Source organism: Oncorhynchus nerka, linkage group LG14 (assembly GCF_034236695.1).
Source record: "Oncorhynchus nerka isolate Pitt River linkage group LG14, Oner_Uvic_2.0, whole genome shotgun sequence".
Lineage (NCBI taxonomy): Eukaryota > Metazoa > Chordata > Actinopteri > Salmoniformes > Salmonidae > Oncorhynchus > Oncorhynchus nerka.
The window spans coordinates 101,239,047-101,251,797 of NC_088409.1; the positions used below are offsets into that span (position 1 = coordinate 101,239,047).

Consider the following 12,751-nt stretch of genomic DNA (forward strand, 5'->3'; position numbering starts at 1 on the left):
AACCACAGTCTGCTAACCACAAACACCCCACCACACAGTCTGCTAACCACAGGCTGCTAACCACAGTCTGCTAACCAGTCTGCTAACCACAGTCTGCTAACCACAGTCTGCTAACCACAAACACCCCACAGCACAGTCTGCTAACCAGTCTGCTAACCACAGTCTGCTAACCACAAACACCCCACCACACAGTCTGCTAACCAGTCTGCTAACCACAGTCTGCTAACCACAGTCTGCTAACCACAGTCTGCTAACCACAGTCTGCTAACCACAAACACTCCACAGCACAGTCTGCTAACCACAGTCTGCTAACCACAAACACCCCACAGCACAGTCTGCTAACCACAAACACCCCACCACACAGTCTGCTAACCACAGTCTGCTAACCACAGTCTGCTAACCACAACCACAGTCTGCTAACCACAAACACTCCACAGCACAGTCTGCTAACCACAGTCTGCTAACCACAAACACCCCACTAACAAACACCCCACTATCTACAGTGCTCTCTCCCTCCACCTCTCAATTCATTGGGCTTTATTGGCATGGGAAACATATCTTTACATTTCAAATGTCATATTATGTCTATATACAGTGTTGTAATGATGTGCAAATAGTTAAAGTACAAAAGGGAAAATAAATTAACAGAAATGGTTGACCTTTTCTTGTGGCAACAGGTCACTAATCTTGTTGCTGTGATGGCACACTGTGGTATTTAACCCAGAAGATATGGGAGTTAATCAAAATTGGGTTCTTTGTGGATCTGTGTAATCTGAGGGAAATATGAATCTCTAATATGGTCATACATTGGGCAGGAGGTTAGGAAGTGCAGCTCAGTTCCCACCTCATTTTGTGGGCAGTGTGCACATAGCCTGTCTTCTCTTGAGAGCCAGGTCTCTCTCTCTCTAGTGAAGATAATAAACACTCTCCAGCAATATCTCTCTCTCATTAGCCCACCTCTCTCCCTCTGACTCTTGTTCTCTCACACAGTAAGATAGTATATTTACCTAATTAGGGAAACATATTGAGTCATACGCCAACATTTCCCCAACTAGCTAGGCCTACTTCAGTAAATAATATGGAACAAATAACCATTCACACCACAGAGACACACACACCACAGAGACACACACACCACAGAGACACACACCACAGAGACACACACACCACAGAGACACACACCCACACCACAGACACACACACCACAGACACACACACCACAGACACACACACCACAGAGACACACACACCACAGAGACACACACACCACAGAGATACACACCACAGACACACACACACCACAGAGACACACACACCACAGAGACACACACCACAGACACACACACACCACAGAGACACACACACCACAGAGACACACACCACAGAGACACACACACCACAGAGACACACACACCACAGAGACACACACACCACAGAGACACACACCACAGAGACACACATCACAGAGACACACACACCACAGAGACACACACACCACAGAGACACACACACCACAGAGACACACACACCACAGAGATACACACCACAGACACACACACACCACACACACCACAGAGACACACATCACAGAGACACACATCACAGAGACACACACACCACAGACACACACACACACCACAGAGACACACACACCACAGAGACACACACCACAGAGACACACACACCACAGAGATACACACCACAGAGACACACACACCACAGAGACACACACCACAGAGACACACACCACAGACACACACACCACAGAGACACACACCACAGAGACACACACCACAGAGACACACACCACAGAGACACACACCACAGAGACACACACACCACAGAGACACACACACCACAGAGACACACACACACCACAGAGACACACACACCACAGAGACACACACACCACAGAGACACACACACCACAGAGACACACACCACAGAGACACACACCACAGAGACACACACCACAGAGACAAGGCTGCCAGTGAACCCTGCTGATGCTGAGATATATTCAGTTTCCCTTCTCTGAATGGCTGGAGGCACGGTCCAAGGGTCGGGCACACACAGACACACACACACACACACAGACACACACACAGACACACACACAAAACTTCTGTTCTTTTTACTAGAACATGAAAAACGGTTTGGATACGAAAACATGGAGACAAAAAATGGACTTTCAAAACTTCTGTCAAATGTGTCTCAGACTTGCATTCAATGAGAATGACAGATCTATAACCCATATTTATATGTGAATTAGGTCGCTCAAAGTTACATATTGCAGCTTTAAACATATAGAAATAAAATACATTGAAATAGCGACACGGAATAATAATGACGAAAAAATAACATGTTTATATACAGGAAGTACCAGGTAATAACATGGTTATATACAGGAAGTACCAGGTAATAACATGGTTATATACAGGAAGTACCAGGTAATAAAATGGTTATATACAGGAAGTACCAGGTAATAACATGGTTATATATACAGGAAGTACCAGGTAATAACATGGTTATATACAGGAAGTACCAGGTAATAACATGGCTATGGTATATACAGGAAGTACCAGGTAATAACATGGTTATATATACAGGAAGTACCAGGTAATAACATGGCTATATATACAGGAAGTACCAGGTAATAACATGGCTATATATACAGGAAGTACCAGGTAATAACATGGCTATATATACAGGAAGTACCAGGTAATAACATGGCTATATACAGGAAGTACCAGGTAATAACATGGCTATATACAGGAAGTACCAGGTAATAACATGGCTATATACAGGGAGTACCAGGTAATAACATGGCTATATACAGGAAGTACCAGGTAATAACATGGTTATATACAGGAAGTACCAGGTAATAACATGGTTATATACAGGAAGTACCAGGTAATAACATGGTTATATATACAGGAAGTACCAGGTAATAACATGGTTATATATACAGGAAGTACCAGGTAATAACATGGCTATATATACAGGAAGTACCAGGTAATAACATGGCTATATATACAGGAAGTACCAGGTAATAACATGGCTATATATACAGGAAGTACCAGGTAATAACATGGCTATATATACAGGGAGTACCAGGTAATAACATGGCTATATACAGGAAGTACCAGGTAATAACATGGCTATATACAGGGAGTACCAGGTAATAACATGGCTATATACAGGAAGTACCAGGTAATAACATGGCTATATACAGGAAGTACCAGGTAATAACATGGCTATATATACAGGAAGTACCAGGTAATAACATGGCTATATATACAGGAAGTACCAGGTAATAACATGGATATATACAGGAGGTAACAGTACTGAGTCAATGTGCAGGGGTACGAGGTAATTGAGGTGAGCGTATGTATTACGTGTGTTGGGGTGTCGGTACGTGTGTGGGGGTGTCGCTACGCGTGTTGGGGTGTCGGTACGCGTGTTGGGGTGTCGGTACGCGTGTTGGGGTGTCGGGTACGCGTGTTGGGGTGTCGGGTACGCGTGTTGGGGTGTCGGGTGCAGCGTGTTGGGGTGTCGGTACGCGTGTTGGGGTGTCCGTACGCGTGTTGGGGTGTCGGTGCGCGTGTTGGGGTGTACGCGTGTTGGGGTGCACGCGTGTTGGGGTGTCGTGCGCGTGTTGGGGTGTCGTGCGCGTGTGGGGGTGTCCGATGCGGCGTGTGGGGGTGTGCCGTGCGCGTGTTGGGGTGTCGATACGTGTGTGGGGGTGTCGGTACGTGTGTTGGGGTGTCGGTGCGTGTGTTGGGGTGTCGTGCGTGTGTTGGGGTGTCGATGCGTGTGTTGGGGTGTCACTACGTGTGTGGGGGTGTCACTACGTGTGTGGGGGTGTCGGTGCGTGTGTGGGGGTGTCGTACGTGTGTGGGGGTGTCGGTGCGTGTGTGGGGGTGTCGTGCGTGTGTTGGGGTGTCGGTACGTGTGTTGGGGTGTCGATGCGTGTGTGGGGGTGTCGGTACGTGTGTGGGGGTGTCGTGCGTGTGTGGGGGTGTCGATACGTGTGTGGGGGTGTCGGTGCGTGTGTGGGGTGTCGGTACGTGTGTGGGGGTGTCGGGCGTGTGTTGGGGTGTCGTGCGTGTGTGGGGGTGTCGGTGCGTGTGTGGGGGTGTCGGTACGTGTGTGGGGGTGTCGGTACGTGTGTGGGGGTGTCGGTACGTGTGTTGGGGTGTCGGTACGTGTGTGGGGGTGTCGGCACGTGTGTTGGGGTGTCACTACGTGTGTTGGGGTGTCACTACGTGTGTTGGGGTGTCACTACGTGTGTTGGGGTGTCACTACGTGTGTTGGGGTGTCAGTACGTGTGTGGGGGTGTCACTCGTGTGTTGGGGTGTCGGTACGTGTGTGGGGGTGTCGGTACGTGTGTGGGGGTGTCGGTACGTGTGTGGGGGTGTCGGTACGTGTGTGGGGGTGTCGGTACGTGTGTGGGGGTGTCGGTACGTGTGTTGGGGTGTCGGCACGTGTGTGGGGGTGTCGGCACGTGTGTGGGGGTGTCGTGCGTGTGTGGGGGTGTCGGTGCGTGTGTGGGGGTGTCGGTACGTGTGTGGGGGTGTCGGTGCGTGTGTGGGGGTGTCGGTACGTGTGTGGGGGTGTCGGTACGTGTGTGGGGGTGTCGGTACGTGTGTGGGGGTGTCGGTAGGTGTCACGTGTGTTGGGGTGTCGGTACGTGTGTGGGGGTGTCGGTACGTGTGTTGGGGTGTCGGTACGTGTGTGGGGGTGTCGGCACGTGTGTTGGGGTGTCACTACGTGTGTTGGGGTGTCACTACGTGTGTTGGGGTGTCACTACGTGTGTTGGGGTGTCAGTACGTGTGTGGGGGTGTCACTACGTGTGTTGGGGTGTCGGTACGTGTGTGGGGGTGTCGGTACGTGTGTGGGGGTGTCGGTACGTGTGTGGGGTGTCGGTACGTGTGTGGGGGTGTCGGTACGTGTGTGGGGGTGTCGGTACGTGTGTGGGGGTGTCGTGCGTGTGTGGGGGTGTCGGTACGTGTGTTGGGGTGTCGTACGTGTGTGGGGGTGTCGGTACGTGTGTGGGGGTGTCGGTACGTGTGTGGGGGTGTCGTGTGTGGGGTGTCGTGTGTGGGGGTGTCGGTACGTGTGTGGGGGTGTCGGTACGTGTGTGGGGGTGTCGGTACGTGTGTGGGGGTGTCGGTACGTGTGTTGGGGGTGTCGGTACGTGTGTGGGGGTGTCGGTACGTGTGTGGGGGTGTCGGTACGTGTGTGGGGGTGTCGGTACGTGTGTGGGGGTGTCGGTACGTGTGTGGGGGTCGCTAGCTAACATTATGTGTCTGATCTTATTCTTCGTATCTCAGACACATTTTGCTTGACTAGTTAAAGCCATAGAACCTGGTTGGTTAGCTACCTGCAGATTCATGCAGGGTAGTAACGTCATGAGTTGTGATTATGGTCCATTGTTCAGCTAGCTAGCTATATGTCTTAACAAAAGACTCCAATCTAATTTTGACAATGTATTGGGTAGCTTGGATGAAAAACATGCCCAAATTAAGCTGCCTGCTACTCAGCCGTAAAAGCTAGAATATGCATATAATTAGTCAATTTGGATAGAAAACACTCTGAATTTTCTAAAACTGTTTGAATGATGTCTGTGAGTATAACAGAAGTCATATGGCAGACAAAAAACCTGAGAAAAAAATCAAAAACAGGAAGTGGGAAATCTGAGGTTTGTAGTTTTTCAACTCAGCCCCCACTGAAGATACAGGGTGATATTAGTTATGTTTCACTTCCCAAAGCTTCCACTAGATGTCAACAGTATTTAGAACCTGTTTTGAGGATTCTACTCTAAAGGACGGGCTTATAAGGGCTCTTTGAGTGAGTGGTCTGGCAGAGTGCCACAGCCCCGGTCTGGCAGAGTGCCACAGCCCCGGTCTGGCAGAGTGCCACAGCCTCGGTCTGGCAGAGTGCCACAGCCTCGGTCTGGCAGAGTGCCACAGCCTCGGCCTGGCAGAGTGCCACAGCCTCTCGGTTGGAACATTAATGAAGTTTTATGTTAAAAACATCCTAAAGATTGATTCCATACTTAGTTTGGCATGTTTCTACGGGCTGTAACAAAACTTTTTTGAAATCTGACACAGCGGTTGCATTAAGGAGAAGTTTATCTAAAGTTCCATGTATAATAGTCGTATCTTTATCAATGTTTATTATGAGTATTTCTGTAAATTGATGTGGCTCTCTGCAATATCACCACATGTTTTAGAACTACTGAACGTAACGCGCCAATGTAAACTCACATGTATTGTGTAACATGAAGTCCTATGAGTGTCATCTGATGAAGATCATCAAAGGTTAGTGATTCATTTTCTCTCTATTTGTGCTTTTTGTGACTCCTCTCTTTGGCTGGAAAAATGGCTGTGTTTTTCCGTGACTTGGTGGTGACCTAACATAATCGCTTGTGGAGCTTTCGCTGTAAAGCATTTTTGAAATCAGACACTGTGGCTGGATTAACGAGAAGTTTATCTTTAAAATACTTGTATGTTTGAGGAATTTTAATTATGAGATTTTTGTTGTTTTGAATTTGGCGCCCTGCAATTTCACTGGCTGTTGGGGGGGGTTACCCCAGTCCTAGACAGGTTAAAGTGTACTGTTAGCTCGCTAACTAACGTTGGGATTCATTGTTTACCCAGCTACATTTCTTAACAAAATACTCGTCTTAGTGTGCCAGAGAACAACTGAGTTTTTGAAAACTCAACACCAGTTGAATATGTCCGGTGTCAGTAAACGAAAGCATAATTCAATTGTTGCCAGAAGCACAGTTACAGTCACCAACGCTCTGGATAACATGTAAACTGCCTAACCAGCTCTGCTAGGGTGAGTAAAATGGTCAGAGTGGGGTGTTCTCTCATTATGCGTCTGGAAGTAGCTAGCCAATATTAGCCAGTTAGCTTGGGTGCTTGACTGTAGTTGTGAGGTCGGAGCAAACCTACTTATTGGCCAGAGCGTCCAGTGTGCACTCTGAACGATAAACCACAGATAGAGAGTGTGTAATGTTCAGTGAGCTCTCTCTCTCTCTCTCAAGTTAGTACAGAACGCACGGATCAACCCTTAAAGATGTGGGATAAGGCTGAAGAGGGCGTGAACGATGCTGAATGGGCGGGATAAGGCTGAAGAGGGCGTGAACGATGCTGAATGGGCGGGATAAGGCTGAAGAGGGCGTGAACGATGCTGAATGGGCGGGATAAGGCTGAAGAGGGCGTGAACGATGCTGAATGGGCGGGATAAGGCTGAAGAGGGCGTGAACGATGCTGAATGGGCGGGATAAGGCTGAAGAGGGCGTGAACGATGCTGAATGGGCGGGGGATAAGGCTGAAGAGGGCGTGAACGATGCTGAATGGGCGGGATACGGCTGAAGAGGGCGTGAACGATGCTGAATGGGCGGGATACGGCTGAAGAGGGCGTGAACGATGCTGAATGGGCGGGATAAGGCTGAAGAGGGCGTGAACGATGCGGAATGGGTTCGATAAGGCTGAAGAGGGCGTGAACGATGCTGAATGGGCGGGATAAGGCTGAAGAGGGCGTGAACGATGCTGAATGGGCGGGATAAGGCTGAAGAGGGCGTGAACGATGCTGAATGGGCGGGATAAGGCTGAAGAGGGCGTGAACGATGCTGAATGGGCGGGATAAGGCTGAAGAGGGCGTGAACGATGCTGAATGGGCGGGATAAGGCTGAAGAGGGCGTGAACGATGCTGAATGGGCGGGATAAGGCTGAAGAGGGCGTGAACGATGCTGAATGGGCGGAGACAAAGAAGGGCTCTCCAATACCTAAACATTGAAAGACGGTTTTCTCAAAAGTAAAGTTACAAGTTGATCAACTTCCAAAGCAGAATTACTTTTCTATTGTTTCCTCAAATGCAGTGTATGATACACCATGAGACCAAATCCAGGTGGGGTCACATACAGTATTCATTCCTACTTTGGTAGGTTTCCATACTCACACATACAGTATTCATTCCTACTTTGGTAGGTTTCCATACTCACACATACAGTATTCATTCCTACTTTGGTAGGTTTCCATACTCACACATACAGTATTCATTCCTACTTTGGTAGGTTTCCATACTCACACAGTACAGTTTATTCATTCCTACTTTGGTAGGTTTCCATACTCACACACAGTATTCATTCCTACTTTGGTCGGTTTCCATACTCACACATACAGTATTCATTCCTACTTTGGTAGGTTTCCATACTCACACACAGTATTCATTCCTACTTTGGTAGGTTTCCATACTCACACACAGTATTCATTCCTACTTTGGTAGGTTTCCATACTCACACACAGTATTCATTCCTACTTTGGTAGGTTTCCATACTCACACATACAGTATTCATTCCTACTTTGGTAGGTTTCCATACTCACACATACAGTATTCATTCCTACTTTGGTAGGTTTCCATACTCACACATACAGTATTCATTCCTACTTTGGTAGGTTTCCATAGTCACACATAGAGTATTCATTCATTCATAGTGTTAACTAGGCTTAACTCCACTATGTTTATTTTTTTTATCCTGAAAAACTCCATAGTTCTTAATGATTACAAACATACCCATAACATGATGCAGCCACCACTATGAGAGTGATGTGTTGTATTGGATTTGCCCCAAACATAACACTTTGTATTGAGGACAAAAAAGTTAATTGCTTTGCCACATTTGTTGCAGTTTTACTTTTGTGTCTTGTTGCAAACAACATGCATGTTTTAGAATATTTGTATTCTGTACAGGCTTCCTTCTTTTCACTCTGTCCTTTAGGTTAGTATTGTGGAGTAACTACCATGTTGTTGATCCATCCTCAGTTCTCTCCTATCACAGCCATTAAACTCTGTCCTTTAGGTTAGTATTGTGGAGTAACTACCATGTTGTTGATCCATCCTCAGTTCTCCTATTACAGCCATTAAACTCTAACTGTTTTAAAGTCACCATTGGCCTCATGGTGAAATCCCTGAGTGGTTTCCTTCCTCTCAGGCAACTGAGTTAGGAAGGACGCCTGTATCTTTGTAGTGACTGGGTGTATTGATACACCACCCAAAGTGTAATTAATGATTTCACCATGTTCAAAGTGATATTTAATGTATGCTTTTTTTTTCATTTTTACCCATCTACCAATAGGAGCCCTTCGTTGCGAGGTATTGAAAAACCTCCCTGGTCTTTGTGGTTGAATCTGTTTGAAATGCAGTGTTCGGCTTTACAGATGTGTGTGTGTGTGTGTGTGTGTGTGTGTGTGCGTGTGTGTGTGTGTGCGTGTGTGTGTGTGTGTGCGTGTGTGTGGTACAGAGATGAGGTAGTAATTCAAAAATCATGTTAAACACTATATTGAACACACAGAGTGATTCCATGCAACTTATTATGTACATATACATCAGTACATTTTTACCCCTGAATGTCACGCCTTGGTCTTAGTATTTTGTGTTTTCTTTAGTTATTTGGTCAGGCCAGGGTGTGACATGGGTTTATTGTGTTGTCGTATTGGGGTGTTAGTAGGCATTGGGATTGTGGCTGAGTAGGGGTGTCTAGCATAGGCTATGGCTGCCTGAGGCGGTTCTCAATCAGTGAGGTCAGGTGATTCTCGTCGTCTCTGATTGGGAACCATATTTAGGTAGCCTGGGTTTCACTGTGTGTTTTGTGGGTGATTGTTCCTGTCTCAGTGTGTTTGTATTTCACCAGATAACCTATACAGCCTTTCTTGTTTTTGTATTTATCGTGTTTATTCTTTTATTAAACATGTATCGAACTAACCACGCTGCATTTTGGTCAGACTCTCCTTCGACGGAAGAAAGCCGTTACACTGAACTTATTTAGGCTTGCCATAACAAAGGGGTTGAATACTTACTGACTCAAGACATATCAGCTGCTCATTTATTATTCATTTGTACAAATTTCAAAAAACATAATCCAACTTCGACATTATGGGGTATTGTGTGTAGGCCAGTGACCAAAAACTCTGGTAAAAACCCAGGCAATTATGTAGTTTGTTTTTACTAATCTAAGTCAAGTTGACTGTAGAATTGTATAATTCCAAGGAAGCCACCTCTCCTCACTACCACCTGACGGAGCCTTTGAACCTAGTCACCACGGTTACTGAAAGGTAAACAGGAAGACACGACCTGACACAATAAAACCACAGGAACCCAACACTTACGACATAAAATATATGTTACAGCCTTAATATATGTTATTAACAGAACACAGAGGGTCTTTAATTGGAAGCCTCTCCAACATAATCCAGGTAGTCAGGAATTTCCCAGGGCAGCTGTCTAGGCCCATAATATATATTTTTTCCCAATCTTTACTAACAACATGCCCCTGGATTTGTGTAAAGCCAGAGTTTCTATGTATGCCGGATGAATGAACACATTTCAGTTACTACAGCGACTGAGATGACTGCAACACTGAACACATTTCAGTTACTACAGCGACTGAGATGACTGCAACACTGAACACATTTCAGTTACTACAGCGACTGAGATGACTGCAACACTGAACACATTTCAGTTACTACAGCGACTGAGATGACTGCAACACTGAACACATTTCAGTTACTACAGCGACTGAGATGACTGCAACACTGAACACATTTCAGTTACTACAGCGACTGAGATGACTGCAACACTGAACAGAGAGCTGCAGTTAGTTTCATAATGGGTGGCAAGGAATAATCAAAAACTAAAAGCATTGTATTTGGGACAAATCATCAACTAAATCTTGTCATAAATAACATGGAAATTGAGCAAGTTGACGTGACTAAACTGGTTGGAGTAACCCTGGATGGAGTATCCCTGGATGGAGTAACCCTGGATGGAGTATCCCTGGATGGAGTAACCCTGGATGGAGTAACCCTGGATGGAGTATCCCTGGATGGAGTATCCCTGGATGGAGTATCCCTGGATGGAGTAACCCTGGATGGAGTAACCCTGGATGGAGTAACCCTGGATGGAGTAACCCTGGATGGAGTAACTAAACTGTCCTGGTCAAAACACTTGTATCCTTCATTAATGTTTATGATGAGTATTTCTGTCATTTGATGTGGCTCTCTGCACTTTCACCGGATGTTTGTTTGAGACAATGCATTTCTGAACATAAAACACCCATTTCAAATGAGGTTTTTGGACATAAAGATTAACTTTATCGAACAAAACACACATTTATTGTGTAACATGAAGTCTTGTGAGTGCTATCTGATGAAGATCAAAGGTTAGTGATTAATTTAAATCGCTATTTCTGACTTTGTAAGCCCTCTCCTTGGCTGGAAAATGGCTGTATGGTTTTCTGTGACTAGGTGCTGACCTAACATAAACATTTGGTTTGCTTTCGCCGTGAAGCCTATTTGAAATCGAACACTGTGGCTGGATTTACAAGAAGTTTATCTTTAAAATGGTGTAAAATACTTGTATGTTTGAGGAATTTTAATTCTGGGATTTCTGTTGTTTTGAATTTGGCGCCCTGCAATTTCACTGGCTGTTGTCGAGGTGCTAGCGTCCCACTTGTACCAGAGGTTAATACATGTTACAGCCTTAATACATGTTATTAACACGTTACAGCCTTAACACATGTTATTAACACATGTTACAGCCTTAATACATGTTATTAATACATGTTACAGCATTAATACATGTTACAGCCTTAATACATGTTATTAATACATGTTACAGCATTAATACATGTTAACATATGCATGTTACAGCCTTAATACATGTTACATACTTAATACATGTTATTATTCAGACCCCTTGACTTTATCCACATTTTCTTACCTTAGTCTTATTCTAAAATGGATTAAATACATGTTTTGCATCAATATACACACAATACCCCATAATTACAAACTGAAACCTGGCCTAGAAATGTTTGTAAATATATTAAAAATAAAAACAAAAATACCTTATTTACATAAGTATTCAGACCCTTTGCTTTGAGGAAATTGATCTCAGGTGCATCCTGTTTCCGTTGATCCTCCTTGAGATGTTTCTAAAACTTGATTGGAGTCCACCTGTGGTAAATTAAATTGATTGTGTATGATTTGGAAAGGTACACACCTGTCTATATAAAGTCTCACAGTTGACAGCACGTCAGAGCAAAAACCAAGCCATGAGGTCAAAATTATTGTCCGTAGAGCTCCGAGACAGGATTGAGGATTGTGTCGAGGTACAGATCTGGGGATGGGTACCAAAACATTGCTGCAGCATTGAAGGTCATCAAGAACACAGTGGCCTCCACCATTCTTCAATGGAACAAGTTTGGAACCACCAAGACTCTTCCTAGAGCTGGTCGCCCGGCCAAACTGAGCAATCGGGGGAGAAGGGCCTTGGTCAGGGAGGTGACCAAGAACCTGATGGTCACTCTGACAGAGCTCTAGAGTAACTCTGTGGAGATGGGAGAACCTTCCAGAAAGACAACCATCTTTGCAGCACTCCACCAATCAAGCCTTTACGTTAGAGTGGCCAGACAAAAGCCACTACTCATTAAAAGGCACATGAGAGCACACTTGAAGTTTGCCAAAAGACACCTAAAGACTCTCAGACCATGAGAAACAAGATTCTCTGGTCTGATGAAAACAATATTGAACTCTTTGGCTTGAATGCCAAGCGTCATGTCTGGAGGAAACATGGCACCATCCCTACAGTGAAGCATGGTGGTGGTGGCAGCATCATGCTGTGGGGATGTTTTTCAGTGATAGGGACTGGAAGACTAGTTAGGATCGAGGGACAGATGAAC

At 45.6% G+C, this 12,751-nt stretch overlaps 1 protein-coding gene across 3 annotated transcripts in view; it reads right to left on the reverse strand.

Moving 5' to 3' along the window:
* The window catches only part of bcl9l (bcl9 like), a 121,269-nt gene that overhangs the window by 81,258 nt on the left and 27,260 nt on the right, over positions 1 to 12,751 (reverse strand). Inside the window, exon 2 of one of the 3 annotated variants that reach the window (XM_065000644.1) lies at positions 11,918 to 12,026. The exons of the other annotated variants lie outside the window; for them this stretch is intronic. The gene's annotated coding sequence lies outside the window, so the exon portion shown is untranslated. The remainder of the gene's footprint in view (positions 1 to 11,917; positions 12,027 to 12,751) is intronic. 3 annotated transcript variants of the gene reach the window in all.